The 18,332-nt window shown below is 44.3% G+C and overlaps 1 protein-coding gene across 3 annotated transcripts in view; it reads left to right on the top strand.

Moving 5' to 3' along the window:
- CYSTM1 (cysteine rich transmembrane module containing 1) overlaps positions 1 to 18,332 on the top strand; it is a 58,111-nt gene that overhangs the window by 9,801 nt on the left and 29,978 nt on the right. The window contains exon 1 of one of the 3 annotated variants that reach the window (XM_089516288.1): positions 13,000 to 13,127. The exons of 1 other annotated variant lie outside the window; for it this stretch is intronic. The gene's annotated coding sequence lies outside the window, so the exon portion shown is untranslated. Of the gene's footprint in view, positions 1 to 12,999; positions 13,128 to 13,207; positions 13,280 to 18,332 lie in introns of those variants that run through there. One more of the 3 variants, XM_089516289.1, reaches the window with a different exon arrangement.

Genomic DNA, 18,332 nt, shown 5'->3' with positions numbered 1-18,332 from the left:
CCAACCGTGAGCAAAAATGAGAGCTGTTTCTGGAAAACAATGCAGAAATCCAGGAATCTGAAGTCACTGTGCAAGACTGTGTCTCTTCCCTATCTGTCCCCCCCCCCCCCGCCCCGCAAGAAGAGATAGCAGTAAGTCTGTGGAATTAACCATGTATTAAGTGAAGCTTCACAACTGCAGCATTTTGTTTGTCCTGCATATTTATTCTGAAGCAAATATGTGTGTGTAGCTTTGCAGCCATTTCTTATGAAATATTGTTGGTTGTTCTTATGACATATTGTTGCATAGCTATCTTGCTCTTCTCTTAGTTTTGTTATTCTTTGCTTCCACACTTGTTATCTCGTTGTTGTTGTTGTTGTTAACTGTCTTTCAGTCAACATCTACTCATGGCAACCTCTTGAGTGAGGCATCCCCAAGCCCCTCTGTCTTCAACTGCTCTGCTCAGGTCCTGCACTACCAGGGCTATGGCTTCCTTGATTCAGTCCATGCATCTGGCATATGGTCTTCCTCTCTTTCTACTACCTTCCACCTTTCCTAGCATTATTGATTTTTCTAGTGAGTCATTCCTTCTCATGATGTGTCTGAAGTATATTTGGTCATCTTGGCTTCCGGTGAGAATTCAGGCATGATCTGTTCTAGGCCCCATTTGTCTTTTTGGCCATCCATGGTATCCCAGCACTCTTCTCCAACACCATACAGTATTTCAAATGAGTTGATTCTCCTTCTGTCAGCCTTCTTCACTGTCAAGCTTTCACATCTGTACATGGTGATGAGGAATACAATTGCTTGGACTATCCTAACTTTAGTGTTCAGGTTTTTTTTCTTCTTTGTACTTTAGGATCTTGTATAGCTGTCCTCTCCAGCCCTAATTTTCTTCTTGCAATCTCCGTTCTGATTAATGATTTATCCTTGTTAGGGGAACTCTTTTACTATTTCTATTTCTTTGGCCTGTTACAGAAAGCCAAAATAAAGCTGCTTCGAGTCACAGTGGTGGTATGGTGTTTCAATGATGCATGCATCCTAAGAGTCCAGAAGTCGCACCAAAGCCACGCTCCAGCCCTAAGGACTGGAGCGTGGCTTTGGTGTGGCTTCTGGACTCTTAGGACGCATGCATCATTGAAATACCATACCTCCACTGTGACTCGAAGCAGCTTTATTTTGGCTGTCTGTAACAGGCCATAGTCATCTAAATTAAATTTCTGTAAATTTTCCATAGTCATTATTTCTGTTAATGTTCAACATTAAACCTGCACTTTCTTTCTTTCTTTTGTAGTAATTGTTCCAAGTCCTTGTTGTTTTCTGCTAGCAATATGGTGTCATCTGTGTGTCTTAGATTACTGATACTCTGATTTTCACTCACCTTTCTCCGAGTCTAAATCTGTTCTGCATATGATGTTTTCTGCATACAGATTGAACATGTTGAGTGTTCAATGACCCCATGGGTCATAAAGACAGAGGTAAAAGAGTGGTACGTGGCCGTGTCGGCACTGCTCACACCAGGTCTGTGACAACTGCGTGCTCCCAGCCCCGTTCCAGGCTGCCACTAAAGTCCTCAACCCAGCCTCTGGCAAGGAGTAACTTTTTGCTGCTCCTTTTAATGCTGGTTCTTCTGGGTTGGTGCAGGATTAGGGCAGCTTCCAGTCACATTCAGGGTGTGCGTCGTGTAAATGCCACCCCCCCCAATGTGGCCCAAAGCCACTCCTTTTGGCCTATCTGCTTTAGGCCTAAGTCTGACCCCTTTGCAAGCTGAGAACCATTCTGCTATCTCTTCTTTCCTTATTAATCATGTATTGCTCACACTTGCCACATACTTCTTCCCTTCCTATAACTAAATAGTGTGTACTGTTACTTGGAAGAAACTCCCATTGGGTTCAGTTGAGTGTGTACTTGAGTAAGTGTGCATGGGATTTCAACCTTAATTTTATGCTGCATGCCACTTCTTTAATTTGCTGCTGCTAATACAGGATTCTCCACTTGCTCATGGAACAATTAAGACATCTGGGAACCTTTGTGTTATGGTTACCCAGTACCAAGGGAAATGTACTCTGCTTGTGTTTAGATATAAGCAATTATCCTGCCACAGCATTTTCCTTTCAAGCTTGAATAAAAAGTGAGGATGCATATTGGGGGCGTCTTCATTCCTTGCTTGGCTGCCTTTGCAGTTGCCCATGATTCTAGCTTGTGGTTAAGATACATTAGCAGGGCACTTTATCTTGGAAGATGGACTGGGAAACTGACCTGAAAGGCCTGATTTCATTTCTACATTCACATTGTCCCCTGACAAACGTTGCCCTGTCTTGAGATATATCATTATGGTTACTGGGATGTTTTCAATGGGACTGGCCTGTAACAAGCATGTGAAGCAAGGAAAGGAAGAAGACCAGTGACTATAGTTGACTACCAAGGTTAGCCACATCTTATGAGCCCTGTGGATAGTAGTAATCACTAAATTTCCCAAATCTGGCCCTCTGAAATGTGATTCTTGGTTTATTCTTTGCCATCTTAACGGTGGAAAGAGAATGGCAGGACTGATGAAGTAAGTGGGCTGAGGTAGGCCTTTCAAATCTTGGTTTGTCCTTTAAGAGGAGGTAGTGCAGTACTGACAAACTAGTTTTCGATTTGAAACGATATCTTTAGAATAAGGTGGGTCTTTTTGGCCTGAGGTCTGGATTGCTCTCTTGGAAATAGGGCTGCCGTATTGAAAACTGGAGACAGCTGCTATAGTTTTAATGGTTGTGTAGGAGGAGGGATTTCGGCTGTTGCTTTGCCCACAATCAGGCTAACAAGCACCAGATGCTGAAAGCCCCTCTTCTATACAACCATTAAAGGTAGGAAGTCTTTTCCAGTTTTCATTCTGGCAACCCTACTTGGAAAACTGTTTGGGGGAGGCTAATGCCAGCAGAGGAGGTTGCCAAAAACTAAAGAGATATGGTCTCCTCCTTTCTCATACACACTCCATTCATACATGCATGTAGTTTCATGCACATACACCCTTCTAGCTTCCATGAATTGATTGCTTGTCTGCCTCAGCAACTTATTCAGGGATCGAAATCGGCCTAACTTGAGGCCTTTGGGTGAGCCAAATTCAGTATGTGAACTTTTGGTTCCTACAAGGCATTAATTAGCATACTGACGTTGCATAAAGCATGTTTACATAAGTTCAGTTGAAATGACAAGTTGCAAATACAGCAAGCAAAACTATGTTACATTGATGCTTGATTACATAGCAGAGTATAGGCCCAGCATTGTTACCAGTAACTGGAATTCCCCTGAGGTAATTTTAAAAATACGTGACCTAAGGAAGACGCTTGCTCCTGAGCTGTGTTTGTTAACAGAGTCTGCCAGCTCATTAATACCCACAAATCAGTGAGTGAGTAATTAAATTGATACCCTTAAGCTACTCACTTGCCACCAGTACAGAGAACTAGGGCAGTGTGTTTAAGAAGCTTCTGTTGACATGGCAAGGCAACCTAGTAGGTGAACTGGCAGTCATTTGTACGAAGAGTAGAGCATAAAGCTGAGTACCTCTTGCAGTCCTTCAAAAATACAAGAATACAGAATACAAGGAAGTGGATCTGAAAGAAAACAGTTGTTGAGATTTAACCATTTCAGGAGATAGTATTTGAGGCGCTGAATCTGCACACAGATACATATTTCTCATAGTTACAAATGCACCAGAATTTTTTTTAAAAAAAATATTTTATGCAAAACCAATCTAGCTATAAACGTTACTTTTCAGAAATGTCCTCTTTATCCCCTGCCATTTAATCTTTCATGTGCTCTTCCAGATGTTTTGACCTTGTAAACCGGGGAGTGGTTAAGGGCATGAATAATCCTGTACCACTGTCAACATTGCTTGTCCCTTCCCCCAACAAATCATCATGATGCGCACACCGTATGATACTTACTAGCCTGATGTAATCCTCTCCATTCAGAATTGAAAATTCCTTTGCATAACCTCTCTGTTAAACCTCACTAGCGTTTTGACTACTCTCATTCCAGTGAAAGAGGAAGGAAAAGTGTGTTTGTTTGAGCTTACTCATCATTTTGTTTCAACACAGAAAGGGGGCACAGCACCATACTCTTGGCTGGCTAGACCTCCCATCTTTCTCTAGATCAGCAGTTCTCAACCTGTGGGTCACGACCCCTTTGGGGATCGAACGACCCTTTCACAGGGGTTGCCTAAGACCATCGCAAAACACATATTTCCATCGGAAAACAAATAATTTTATGGTTGGGGGTCACCACAACATGAGGAACTATATTAAAGGGTCATGGCATTAGGAAGGTTGAGAACCACTGCTCTAGATGTCCTTCCACCCCGAGAAACAAAAAGGAGGGGCCTACCCCTCTCTCAGCTCCAATTTTGTTTTATTGAGGAACCCACTTTTCTCTCCCCTTCTGGAAAGGAGCTCACATCTCCTCCAGCCAGACGGTTGAAGAAGTGCTTGCCTACATGTCTCCCCTCCCCAGTTGCTCAGCTTTCCCATTTTACTTTGTGGAAAGCAACCAGAAACTAGGCATGTCCCCAGAGAGAGAGTTCTCACAGAAGATTCCCCTGAAGGGGGAAACAGTGTCTCTGCTCTGGGAAACTAAGGAAGAGAAGGAGAGGAAAAAACACACGAAACCAATCTCAGTTTTGTATCTCAGCAAGCAGCACTTTCAAAGGCTGGAGCATTTAGAAGTAAATGTGCTTTATTCTAACACACACAAACCTTCCATCCTCTCAGCTCATCCCTGGAGTCAGGAAACAAGACCTGAGGGAAAGGGACCACACATGTTTTCCTGGCACAAATAACAACAGAAGAATTCAGCCAAAAAAATCCAGCTAATAATATGGGCAAATAAGAGGAGACAGCACTTTGCTAACAAGGCCAGAATGTTGCCAGCTGGGAGTGAGGTTCAGGTGGGGAAAGAAAAAGCAGTGCATCCTCATGGTACAATGAAACACATGTTCCCTCACAGTAACTGCAGTCAAAAAATTAAATTGGCACCTTTATCATACTAAGGAAAAGGTGCCTGGGATGAGAGTGTGTGTGTACACGCAACATGTACATAGAGAATCAAAACAGGAACAACAGTACAGTACCAGGCACAACACTACATTCTCCCCATTGGAAATTACCCACAAACAGTTACAGAAACTATTTCTCTGTAGTTACTGAAATAAGGATAGTGGATTACTCTTAAGATCTTGGTATATATGTTGTCTGCTCATAATTCTGCTCTGTGTTAAGATGAGCATTAATTGCTTGGAAAGTATATAATGTACAAAACAGATTAAAAATTAATATAGCAAACTAGTTCTGGCTTGCTTAAATGGACGAGCATTTCTGTTTCACATCTTATTGGGCATGTAGACTTTTAAGTATGTTTAGAAAGCAGTGGTGATAATAGACCTTTTAGATAGCTAAAATAGATCTACATATTTTATAAAGCACTTTTGGCATTCAAAATATATCTCTAATTTTTGCAAATGCATTTTACAAAAAAATGTTAAAAAACCTTAACATTTCAGTGCGCTTCTTTGACTACCTTTCATGGATTTTTCTTCAGTAGTCCAAGGCTGTTCCAAAAAAAAGATAAACTAAAATACTGCTAAACCTTCTCTTCCACTCAGTCCAGTTTCTTTGAGGGAGACCAGCTTAGACAGCCACTATCATTTGAGACCTTGTATTGGGTTGCTGGATCATATGAATTCAAAAAAGATGGTGACAAGGGGGAACGTGTCCAGAGGAGGGTGACCAAAATGGTGGTGGGTCTGGAAACCATGCCCTGTGAAGAGAGACTTAGGGAGCTGCATATGTTTAGCCTGGAGAAGAGAAGGTTAAGAGATGATATGATAGTCCTGATTAAATATCTGAAGGGATGCCATGTTGAGGATGTAGCAAACACGTTTTCAGCTGCTCCAGAGACCAGGACATGGAACAGTATATTCAAACTGCAGGAAAAGTGATTCCTGCTCAACATTAGGAAGAACGTCCTGACAGTAAGAGCTGTTCAACAGTGGAACATGCTTCCTCAGAGTCTCATTTTTGAAGATTTTTAAACAGAGGCTGGATGGCCATCTGTTGAGTGTTTTTGATTGTGTGTTCCTTCATGACGGGGGGGGGGGGGGGCTTGAACTAGGTTGCTCCTGTGGTCTCTTCCAAGTCTATGATTCTATAAAGGAGGATTGTGTCATAGAATTCCCTGTCAACTGCCTGGCAAACACACTCTTTGTTTGTCAATTCTTTGGCGGTCCAATATCGGAAAGGCAACTGGCCCAGTGAAGTGTTGGTTGAGGGTTGATCCTGAAAAGTGGACAGATGTATTCACTCATTCTGTTTCTCTCTGTTAGCAAGAGTTTGGGACTGTGAAATTCTCTTGTGCACTCCATTATCCATTGTACATTTTCAGTGTGATCCCTAATTCCTTTCCTGAAACTAGTTCGATCCTCTGGGATTTTTCACACAATATATAGTAGGAGGATTTTCTTCTTCAGTATGACACCTTTTCAAATATTTAAACATGGCTATCATGTCACCTCTTAACCTTCTCTTCCCCAGGCTAAACATACCCAGCTCCTTAAGCCTCTTCTTAGAGGGCATGGTTTCCAGATCTTTCACCACTTTGGGCGTCCTCCTATGGACACAGTCCAGCTTGTCAATATCCTTCTTGAATTGTGGTGCCCCAAACGGTACACTTTATTCCAGATGTGATCTGACCAAAACAGAATGGAGTGGCACTATTATTTCCATTGATTCAGCATAGGGTCATACTGGTCTTTTTAGTTGGTCCATCACACTGTCTATTAAGACTCCTAAATCCTTTTCATGTGTACTATTTTCAAGCCAGGTATCACCCATCCTATATCTGCATTTCATTTTTTTTCTGCCTTCAGTTCCCAGAATTCCTGACAGTTGGCCAAGCTGATGGGCTTATAGGGAAACTATTGTTGTAGAATAACATGGGGGTCTTTGTCAAAGACTTTACTGAAATCAAGAAATACTACATCCACAGGATTCCCTTTGTCTATCAGGCTTGTAACTCTATCAAAGAGAGAGAGAGGGAGATTTGTCTGACACAACTTGTTTTTGAGAAACCTGTGTTGACTTTTATTGATCAGGGCATTCTGTTCTAAACAATGTCAGGCTGCCATCTAGAACATCTAGAAGGCAGTTCCAAAATCACAAAAAAGTCAACATGGATTTCAGAGAAACAAGTCATGCCAGACAAATCTTACCTCTCTTTTTTTTTTTTTTTTTTGATAAAATTACCAGCTTGTTGGATGAAGGGAATGCTGTGGATATAGTATATCTTGATTTCAGTAAGGCCTTTGGCAAGGGTTCCCCATGACATTCTTGCAAACAATCTTGTAAAATGTGGGCTAGACAGGACAACTGTTACATGGATTTGTCATTGGTTGACCGGCCGAACCCAAAGGATGCTCAACAATGGCTCCTTTTCATCCTGGAGAGAAGTGACCAGTGGGGTGTCCAGTGGGGCTCTGTCCTGGGCCCAGTGCTGTTCAACATATCAATGATGTGGATGACAGAATTGGGGGCATACTTATCAAATTTGCAGATGACACCAAATTAGGAGGAATAGCTAACCCCCCAGAAGAGGGGTTCATAATTCAAAATGAGCTGAATAGACTTGAAAGCTGGGCTAAAGCTAACAAAATGAACTTCAAGAGGGAGAAATGTAAGGTATTGCACTTGGGGCGGAAAAATGAAATGCACAGATATAGGATGGCGGACACCTGGCTGAATGAGACTACGTGTAAAAGGGATATGGAAGTCCACGTAGACTACAAGATGAACATGAGTCAACAGTGCGATCCGGCAGCTAAAAAGGCCAATGCAATTTTAGGCTGCATCAATAAAAGTATAGTGTCTAGATCAAGGGAAGTAATAGTGCCACTGTATTCTGCTCTGGTCAGGCCCCACCTGGAATATTGTGTCCAGTTCTGGGCACCACAATTCAAAAAGGACATTGGGAAACTGGAGCATGTCCAAAGAAGGGCAACTAAAATGGTGAAGGGTCTGGAAACTATGCCCTCTGAGGAACGACTTAGGGAGCTGGGGATGTTTAGAAAGAAAAGAAGAAGAAAAGAAGGTTAAGAGGTGATATGATAGCCCTGTTTAAATATTTGAAGGGATGTCATATTGAGGAGGGAGCAAGCTTGTTTTCTGCTGCTCCGGAGAACAGGACCTGGAACAATGGATGCAAGCTACAGGAAAAGAGATTCCACCTCAGCATTAGGAGGAACATTAGGAGAGATTCCATCTCAACATTAGGAGGACAGTAAGGGCTATTCGATAGTGGAACACTCTTCCTCGAAGTGTAGTGGAGTCTCCTTCCTTGGATGTCTTTAAACAGAGGCTGGATGGCCAGCTGTCGGGGATGCTTTGATTGTGATTTCCTGCATGGCAGAGGGTTGGACTGGATGGCCCTTGTGGTCTCTTCCAACTCTAGGATTCTATGACATCAATAAATGTCAAGAAATAACATTATAGTCATGGGCATCTTTCACAAAAGGATGCATTTACCCTTTCAAAACTATAGACTGGATTAAAGTTTCCAGAATTAATTCCACAATCCATGCCATATGTGTATAGAGCTGCTTTATCACTATCCATGATATAAAACCCTTAAAAGTAAGCACAGTTCTTAAAATGTAATATAAATTTTTGTGGTTCTGACAGTAGCCATTTTCTCTCATGTTACTGGAGACCTCCCTGCTTTGGAGGTGGACACAACATGGGTCATGAAGATCCCAACCTGTTCTATAGCTATAGCCAGTTTCTACATTTATGGCAAAGGTCCAGATGCTTTGCCAAAAAGTTAGTCTGTGGCCAGCTGCAAGGATGCTTCCACTGCTGTTCCTCCCATTTCTGACAAGAGTAGAGCAGTTTTTGATGTTGTTAACTGCCCTTGAGTCGACCTCAAGTCATGGCAACTCTGTAGGTGAGACTTCCAAGACCCCCTGTCTTCTACTGCTCTGCTTAAGTCTTGTAGACTCATACCCATAACCCCCCTAATTGTATCTAGCCATCTGGCATGTGGTCTTCCCCCCCTTTCTACTGCCCTCTAGCTTTTCTAGCATTATTGTCTTCTCTAATGTGTAATGCCTTCTCATGCTGTGGACAAAGCACAACAGCCTCAATTTGAGCATCTTGATTTCTAGGGTTCTTTCAAGCCTGATCTTTTAAAGGACCCATTTGTTTGTCTTTTTGGCTGTCCACCGTATCCTCAGTACTTTTCGTCAGCATCACATTTCAGCCGAGTTGATATTCTTTTTACTTGCTTTCTTCACTATCCAGCTCTCATGTTTGTACATAGTGATGGGGACTACCATGGCTAGAATTATTCTAACTTTAGTGCTCAATTGTATATCTTTGCTCTTTAGGATCTTGTCTGATTTTTTCATTACTGCCCTTCCCATTCCTAGTCCTTTTCTTATTTCTTAACTGCTGTTTCCATTCTGATCAAGGTTTAATTCAAGGTACGAGAAATCTTTAACAATTTCAATTTCGCTGCTCGGCCTTTTGGCTAAGATCAACTATAATAACAATTTCGATTTCCCCATTGTTTAGGGTGAAGTTATGTAGGTCCTACATGGTCATTATTGGGGGGGGGGAGATGTTCAATAGCAAGCCTGACTTTCCACTGTCTTCTTTGACCATCCTTATTAAGTATTCCAAGTCTGTGATGTTTTCCACCAGTAGTATGGTGTCATCCGCATATCTTGGATTGTTGAGGATTCTTCCTCCTATCTTCACTCCTCCTCCTTCTGAGTCTAAACCTGCTCTTCATATGATGTTCTCTGCATGCAAGATGAACAAGTAGGGTGATAAGATATAACCTTGTGTGACCCCTTTGTCAACTGGGAGCCATTCAGTTTCTCCATATTCTGTTCTTACAGTGACCTCTTTTTCTGAGTACAGATTTCTCATCAGAACTATCAAATGTAGTGGGACTCCCATGTCTTTGGGAACATTCCATAGCTTTTCATGATTGGTGCAGTCAAAGCAGTGCCCCATTTTTACTCTCCCACAGCTGCAATTTGGTGTCCTGACTTAATTGGGGAGAACTTTAAAAACCTAACTTGGTGCTCCCAATAGTAAAAGCTAAGTTCCTGATAGTCCCGGTTAGTTTTTCTTATGATAACAAAGTAGTTTTAGGTTTGGCGTCAGCACTCAGGCATCCAAGACAAGCTTAAAATGGCAAGACTTCAAGATGAATTGCATTGTAAGATAAAATGATCTTTGCAAACTAGTGAATAAGTGTGAGTTGGGGAAATCCCCTGCTCTAATTTTACCCTGCTGTGAATTTTCTACCATAGTAAAAAGTCAAGCCACCACTCAAATGAAAGGCGGCGGGGGGGGGGGGGAGTATATAAAATCCCAGCTGACAGGAGGAGGACATAGGTATAACTCTCTATATGGGGGGACAGTAGGTTCCTGTCAAATTTTCCCTCTCCTTGTAATATTAACATAAAAATGCCTTGTTTCCCTGTCTGAGCCAGTGATGTGGAGCAGGGAAGAACAAAACATAGTCATTTACATCTCAGTACGTTCTCAGAAGGCATCAGGACAGTGATGGCGATTACATTGGTTTTAGATGTTGTTAAGTATCCTGAAGACATTTTACTGTGTTAAATGGATCAAATATGTATTTCCCCCCATTTTATCCATGTACAAGTGAACAGCAGCTGCTTCTCTTGTTTAACATTGTGACCCTTCTGTTTTATTTCATTTTGATGCAAGTCATGACTCCATTGCCTGTAGTCTTGGGAATTATCATACGATTTTAATGTACAACTTCTTTTACTGCATTGCACTGCACTTACCAAATTGCCATGTGCAAATAATGGTTCTTTTGGGTGTGGCAGTTTCTTCAGACTGAGCAAATCAAATCAAATAAGCAGAACAAATCCCATTGGCAGAGGCAGCAGAAGCAGGCAAAACATGGAAAAATCACCACACGCTGATGAATATCTAACCAAGGGTATCTTGTACATAAGCAGAGAATTGTACCTTGGGGAAATGACATGCAGTCTTCCTCTTGAGATGATAATAGTGTGTAAACAAAGCCTGGCACTAACCATGAAAAATACTCCATTGCTTATGAGAGATATCATAATGTCCATTGCCTGCTAGTAGGCAAAAGGGAGCTGTCAGTAGAAAAGAAAAGGCTTGTTCACTGTTACAAGTCGAAAGGGAATGGGAAGAGGGCCCTTGAAGCCTCATTCTCCTTGTTTCCAATGTTTCACCTTTCAGATCCTCTTTTCCAGCCTCTTCTGGTGTGTGTGGGGGTGTACCTTAAACTGGGAATTAGACTAAGGGGCTTTTGACCTAAAGGACTAGAAACCTGCCTCCTCGTTTATATTTTCATTGGGAGCATTCAGCAGAAGGCTAAAATGAGCCATTATAGCCATGAACTGGTTCCTTGCTACTTACAGCTAACAAACTGAGGATCAGATGTGGCAGTAGTGGTGTCACTAGGATTCATGTCATCCCAGTGTGGTAACATATCACTCCTCAGCCAGCCAGCCAGCCAGCCACCTCACAGCTCTGGTGAGTGGGAGCTGCCAGCAGAGGGAGGGAATTGGTCTTGGTTGCCTCCCTCATCCCTGGAGCAAAGATGGAGCAAGAGGAGGCCCAGATTGGGGGGGGGGGGGGCAGGGATGGATGGGGGGATATGGAAGAGGAAGAGGGTGTCATTGCTGCCGCTGTTCCAATAGGGATTGATGCCCACAAAAAAACCCACTCTTGCAGGTATTGTTAGTGGGGAGAGAAGAAGAAGAAAGGCGGCTGTGGAAGGAGAAACAGCAGCAGGGAGGCAAGGGCATTCACTGCCCAGCCTCCCCCTTTTGACTGCCTTGCCCTCCTCTTTATCCCAGCCAAGCTGCCTGGCGCACACCCCCAGCCACCCACCCACCTCCATCAGCCAGGGAGCCTCTTCCATCCACCCACTACATGTGCTTCTGGAGGTGGAGTGCTACTACCTCACAGTAGCCCCTTCTGACTGTTGGCCAGGCTAGGAAAGGATGCTGCTGCCAGGAGTATGTGCTGCCAGGAGTGCCCTCCCTTGCCACCATTTCCTCCTTTTCCTGCCTTGGCCAGCAGCTCTGCCAGACACAGAAGGGGCTTGGCACCTTTTCCCAGATGCCCAGCACACTGCTGCCCACCTTGCCATCCCACTACCCTGCTCTGTGTTTCTTCTTGATACTGGGAGAGAAGGGCAATGCAGTGGGTAAAAATGGAGGGCAAGGCAGTTATTGGGGGTAGGGTAGGGGTGGAAGGTTGCTGCCACCCAAAAGTTCCTTCCAGGTCTGTGAGGGCTGTTGGCTGGATGGAAAAAGGAGGCAATGGCCGTTCTTTCTGGGGAAGGGGAAGAATCCATGGCCACCACTGCTGCCATCACCACCACCAGCACCTTCCTTTCCCAGCCTAGCCAGCAGCCCTGCCAGACCTGGAAGGGGCTCCCAGGTGGCAGCAGTATCCCAATAGCCACTGCAGTGTGCAGATGGCAAAGGCACCCTGGCTGGTGGAGGAGGGTGTCTTGGGGCTGGGTGTTCACCTCCCTCTGCAGTGTCACACAATCCATACTCATTGCACCCCATTAGTCACACCCCAATGTGACACTGAACATGTTTCCTTCACTTTTAACAGATAGGAAAGGACTAACTGAAGCCATGTGGCTACACAAGTTACTTTAGTTAAATAGTAATAGAGCAACATGAATAATTGTCTTCTTAAAGATGACAAAGCACACTAGTAGCTAGGTGGACTGACACCTGTGCCCAAAGCTGCACAAGAGCTTGAGGCTGCTGGAGGTGCAGCATTGTTATTCTGGTTTTTAATACATAATCAATGTTGGGTCCTTCCCTCTCCCTCAATTGCTGTCAAGGAATTTACAGCCCAGAGATTATCTGCAGTTAAAACCATCTAGAACCTGAAACTGTGGTTTGAAGTGGATTTTATTTAATGATGTGACAGATAGTCCCTGCTCCACTGGAGTTGTCTCTAAGCCTGACTGACTTTCCCTGTGGAAGAATGCAGCAAGGCAGCTAGAAGAAGACACCACAGTCATTTGTTTTTACCAGTTCCTGTCTTCAAAGCAGCTTGCCCTTTAAGGTATAAGCTGTAAATTACAGACCAAAGCAACAGTGGCCTGACCAAGTTCAGTTAAACTAGGTTTAAAGAGGATGGGAAAGCCAGTGTGGTGTACTCTGGAGATCAGGGTTCATTTCCCCACTCAACCATGAAAACCCACTGGGTGACTTTGGGTGAGTTACATACTCTCAGCCCCAGAAAACCTTGTGATAAGTTTGTTTTAGGATTATCATAAATCAGAAACGACTAGAAGGTACAGAGCAACAGCAACAACCAGAGGGAAGGAGGTAACTTAGGGAGCCAGAATAGACTTGAACCCAGAACAACCTCTCTCCTTTTCCCTTTGTTGCAGGATTAGAAAAGTTGTTGTTGTGTGCCTTCGAGTCATCATTTCCGACTTACAGCTACCCTAAAGCGACCCTATCACAAGGCTTTTGGGGCAAGATTTATTCAGAGGGGGTTTGGCTTTGCTTTCCTCTCAGGCTGAGAGAGTGTGGCTTTCCCATGGCTGAGCGTGGATCCAAACTCTGGTCTCCAGAGTTGTAGTACAACACTCAAACCACTACACCATGCTGGCTTTCATCACAAAAATTACTGGTTTACATATAAAGAAGTGGTTAATACTGTGGGCCCTTGGTGTCCTCTGGGGTTTGATTCTAGCACCCTCTGTAGAAATCAAAATCCATGTATGCTCATGTCTCATTATATACAATAGCATAGTAAAATGGTGTCCCTTATACAAAATGACATTTTCAAGGTTTGTGATTTTAAAAATATATACACTTTCAAGCCGTGGAGGATTGAATCTTTGGATGCAGATGAGTATGGAGTTACTGGCTAGGAGCACAATCCAGAACCTTTTGCTATAAAGTCCATGTATTTTGGGGAATTCCATTTGCTTAAAGACATGAGATGGAATTGTTTTGTTTACTAGAAAAGATACAAAGATTGCAATCCTGTGTATATGCACTTGTAAGTAAGCCTGTTGAACCAAGCATATTTTAGTTTGGGGTAAACAGAAGATCAGGTTGTAAGTGTCCAGAATTTTCCAGGTATAGTGACTGGTAAAACAGTGTTTCTTCTTCGTGGTCTCTGCGAATTCACACAAATGGGTTGTTATTCTGTGCCTGCACAGTTAGCTTCGGAACCTTCTTGGAGATATTGAAGGCGTTTTGGCGGTAGCCCCTTCCACTCTCCAACTGCCTTTTTCAGTCGGTTTCCCACCTAAACCCTCAGTTCCTTTTGTCTGCCGCACTAGCAGCCTCTAGGAACTCTTCAGAGATTCATTTTCCTGTCAGACTTTAAAAACTTGATTTGACAGGATCAATCTGCGTTTTGGTGGTAATTTTTAACCTCGTTGTTCATATTTTAAAACAAATGCTATGATTTTCTAGATAATCATATACTTAAATGTGAATTTGAATTCTGAGGTAAAGTTGTTTAACAACAACTTGCCCTGCGATTTCTCAGAGAATCGCTTACTTAATTGGGAATTTAAATTCTGAAATAATGCTGTTTTAGGACAGCCTGTACTGCGATTTCTTAAAGAATCACGTACTTAAATACAAATTTAAATTCTGAGGTAAGTTGCTTTAACAACAACTTGCCCTATGATTTCTTAGAGAATTGCTTACTTAAATGTGAATTTAAATTCTGAGGTAAAGTTGTTTTAACAACGACTTGCCCTGCCATTTCTTAGAGAATCACTTACTTAAATGTGAATTTAAACTCTGAACTAAAGCTGTTTTAACAACAGCCTGTACTGCAGTTTCTTAGAGAATCACATATTTAAATGTGAATTTAAATTCTGAGGTGAAGTTGTTTAACCACAGCCTTCACATTGGCAAGTCCTTTTCCCTTCTGAGGGAACTGCTGTGCTTGGCAGAACTTTTCCCGCCTTTTTTCTTGAGGAAAAGTTTTCAAACAATGCCTGCCTTACTGGCGCACTTGGCAAAGCCCCATTATTCCTCTTATCTCTGAGAGGAACTTATAGAATGGCCACCGGCCTTCCTTCCTCAGCATGGCTAGAGATGCTCTTTTGTTGTGAACAAACCGTCTCAGGGCCATTCACATGGCTTTGTCTCCTCATTCTCCTGAAGAGAAGTTGTTACTGGCTGCCTCGACTTCGTCCTTGCTGGTCCCTAGCTCCCCAGGATCAAACCATCATCGGTCCCTGACTCTCCAGAGTGAAACCAACTGGCTGGCAGCCCAACGTGGATCCTCATCAGTCCCTGACTTTCCGGAGTCATACCGATTGGCTTCAAGCCCAACTTTAAGCCTCGTCGGTCCCTGACTCTCCGGGGTTAAACCGTTTGGCTGGCTGCACGACTTGGATCTTCACCGGTCCCTGACTCTCCGGAGTCATACCGACTGGATGGTCCCTGACTCTCCGGGGTCAAACCATTTGACTGGCAGCCCAACGTGGATCCAAGTTGGTCCCTGACTCTGCGGAGTCATACCGACTGGATGGCAGCCCAATGTGGATCCTCATCGGTCCCTGACTCTCTGGGGTCATACCGACTGAATGGCAGCCCAACGTGGATCCTCATCGGTCCCTGACTCTCCAGAGTCATACCGACTGAATGGCAGCCCAACGTGGATCCTCATCGGTCCCTGACTCTCCAGAGTCATACCGACTGAATGGCAGCCCAACGTGGATCCTCATCGGTCCCTGACTCTTCGGGGTCATACCGACTGAATGGCAGCCCAACATGGATCCTCATCAGTCCCTGACTCCTTATCGGTCCCCGACTCTCTTGGGTCATACTGACTGGATGGCTGCCCAACCTCGATCTGCATCGGTCCCTGACTCTCCGGAGTCATACCGACTGAATGGCAGCCCAACGTGGATCCTCATCGGTCCCTGACTCTCCAGAGTCATACCGACTGAATGGCAGCCCAACGTGGATCCTCATCGGTCCCTGACTCTTCGGGGTCATACCGACTGAATGGCAGCCCAACATGGATCCTCATCAGTCCCTGACTCCTCATCGGTCCCCGACTCTCTTGGGTCATACTGACTGGATGGCTGCCCAACCTCGATCTGCATCGGTCCCTGACTCTCCGGAGTCATACCGACTGGATGGCAGCCCAACATGGATCCTCATCGGTCCCTGACTCCCTGGGATCATACCGATTGGCTTGCAGCCTGACATCGACCCTCATGGGTCCCTGGCTCTCCGGTGCCAAACCAATTGGACGGCTGTCCAACTTCAATATGCATCGGTCTCTGACTCCCTGGAGTCAGATTCATTGGCTTGTAGCCCAGCTTCAAGCCTCGTCGGTCCCTGACTCTCCGAGGTCCAACCATTTGGCTGGCTGAAAGGCTTGGATCTTCATCGATCCCGGACTCTTAGGGGTCAAACTGTTTGGCTAGCTGTCCAATCTGGATCCTCATCAGTCCCTGAATCTCTGGGGTCATACTGCTTGACTTGCAGCCTGACTTCGTTCCTCATTGGTCCCTGACTCTTCAGGGTCAAACCAGTTGCCTGGCAGCCCGACTTCAATCCTCATCGGTCCCATACCAACAGGATGGCAGCCTGACTTCGATCCTCATTGGTGCTTGACTTTCTGGAGTCATACCGATTGACCTGTAGCCTGTCATCGATCCTCGTTGGTCCCTAACTCTCTGGGTCAAACTGATTGGCTGGCTGCCAGGCTTTGATCTTCATCGGTCCCTGACTTTCAGGACTAATTCCGATTGGCTTGCAGCTTGATTTCTACCTTTGTCAGCCCCTGACTCTTCGGGGTCAAACTGATATGGGATGTTAGCCAGATTGCCATCATTGTATGGCTGCATTTTGTCCTGACTCTCCTTTGAGAAGACGAATATTAAGAGTCCAACGTTGGTACCGTGCAAAGCTGCACAAGAGGATTCAAATGCAGCTGGCTTTTCAGTTCTGAGGGCCATTGTTGATACCGTCGCATGCGCCTTGCTGCTACCGGGTTCATTTTGTGGCCACGATTAGCTGTTCCCAGCAGCCAGTATGGATGATGCTGGTTTGGGTTCAAATCCATGGTTGTTCCCTCTGTACCGAGGTTAACTATCAGCAAGCGCTCTATCAATTTGGGCCATGAGGTGCACTGTCCCTCAAACCACCACCAGTGGTCACTTCTTTGCCTCTGAGCAAAAAATGGTTACCCTGACATACTCTAGTCCCATTTCATTCAAAATTGAGACTTTTTTCAGGTTGCTGCCTCGGTATCGAGGAATGCCAGCATCACTGGACAGTTATACAGTGCAAATATTCCTTCTGTACCGAGACATGACATCACGGCTATCCCTATATAGCCAATTCGGGGGAGATGGTGCTTCCTCCATACTGAGGGAGGACATCACCATTTGTATGCTACAATTTATGACGATGTCCTTCATCTCAGACTGGATGGCTAAATGTCACTTAATGCGGAAATTCAAGTGTGACTTCTGAGTTGGCCCCTGTAAAATTTGGGAGCACAATCTATTTACTCTGGGTACAGATAATCCTTCACCGTATGGACGGCTTCAGGACTGTACAATCAAATCTCATAAATTGGTTCGTCCCTTTCATACCTAGGGACGCTACCATTATGCAACCAGTACCAGCTCAATTGTGATCATCTTGTTCCCCCCATGGGGGGCTTTGATACCAAAGCACAGAAACCATCATTCATAGGGAAAGGTTTTGCCACTTCCCGATGTGAGTGTCACCTAAGGCAGTTGATGCCTATTATCAAAGGCCACTATATATAGTGAGAAATACATGTCTATTTCCCATACCCCTTCCAAAGGGTTTTTGTCAATGCCACTCTCTTCCTTGGAACAGGTGGCAAACAACTGCCACAATTCCTTTCCATTTTCTCCTCTGGGCAGGAATGCCCTCTGGGGAAATCCCTCGATTTTGAGCCAACATTTAAAGATCTGTCCATCCCATGGATACTTGGAGATCTCGAGATTTGCATACCTGTCTCATCTCTCCTGGCCGATTGATGTCATACCATCCTATTTCTCCTGAACCTCTGGTCCAAGGCGTCGATTGGGTGAGGTGACAATATTTCAGACCTCCACCTGCAACCCTAACAAGGCTAACCATGCATTCTGCAAATTTCTTGGGGCATCTCTCCCCTAAGGGAGTCCTGCGCTCCGCCTAATTGCTATGCACTGTCACAGTGTACTTCATGCTTCATTACGCGCCCTGGACCTATACGATAAGGGTTTTTGAGCCACTGTTATATGGTCTCTAAGTC

The sequence above is a fragment of the Sceloporus occidentalis genome, unplaced genomic scaffold (assembly GCF_023333645.1).
Source record: "Sceloporus occidentalis isolate IW3139 unplaced genomic scaffold, rSceOcc1.0.p SCAF_3, whole genome shotgun sequence".
Classification (NCBI taxonomy): Eukaryota; Metazoa; Chordata; class Lepidosauria; order Squamata; family Phrynosomatidae; genus Sceloporus; species Sceloporus occidentalis.
The sequence above is the reverse complement of the archived record's forward strand: the minus strand, read 5'-3'. Positions and strand labels throughout refer to the sequence as shown.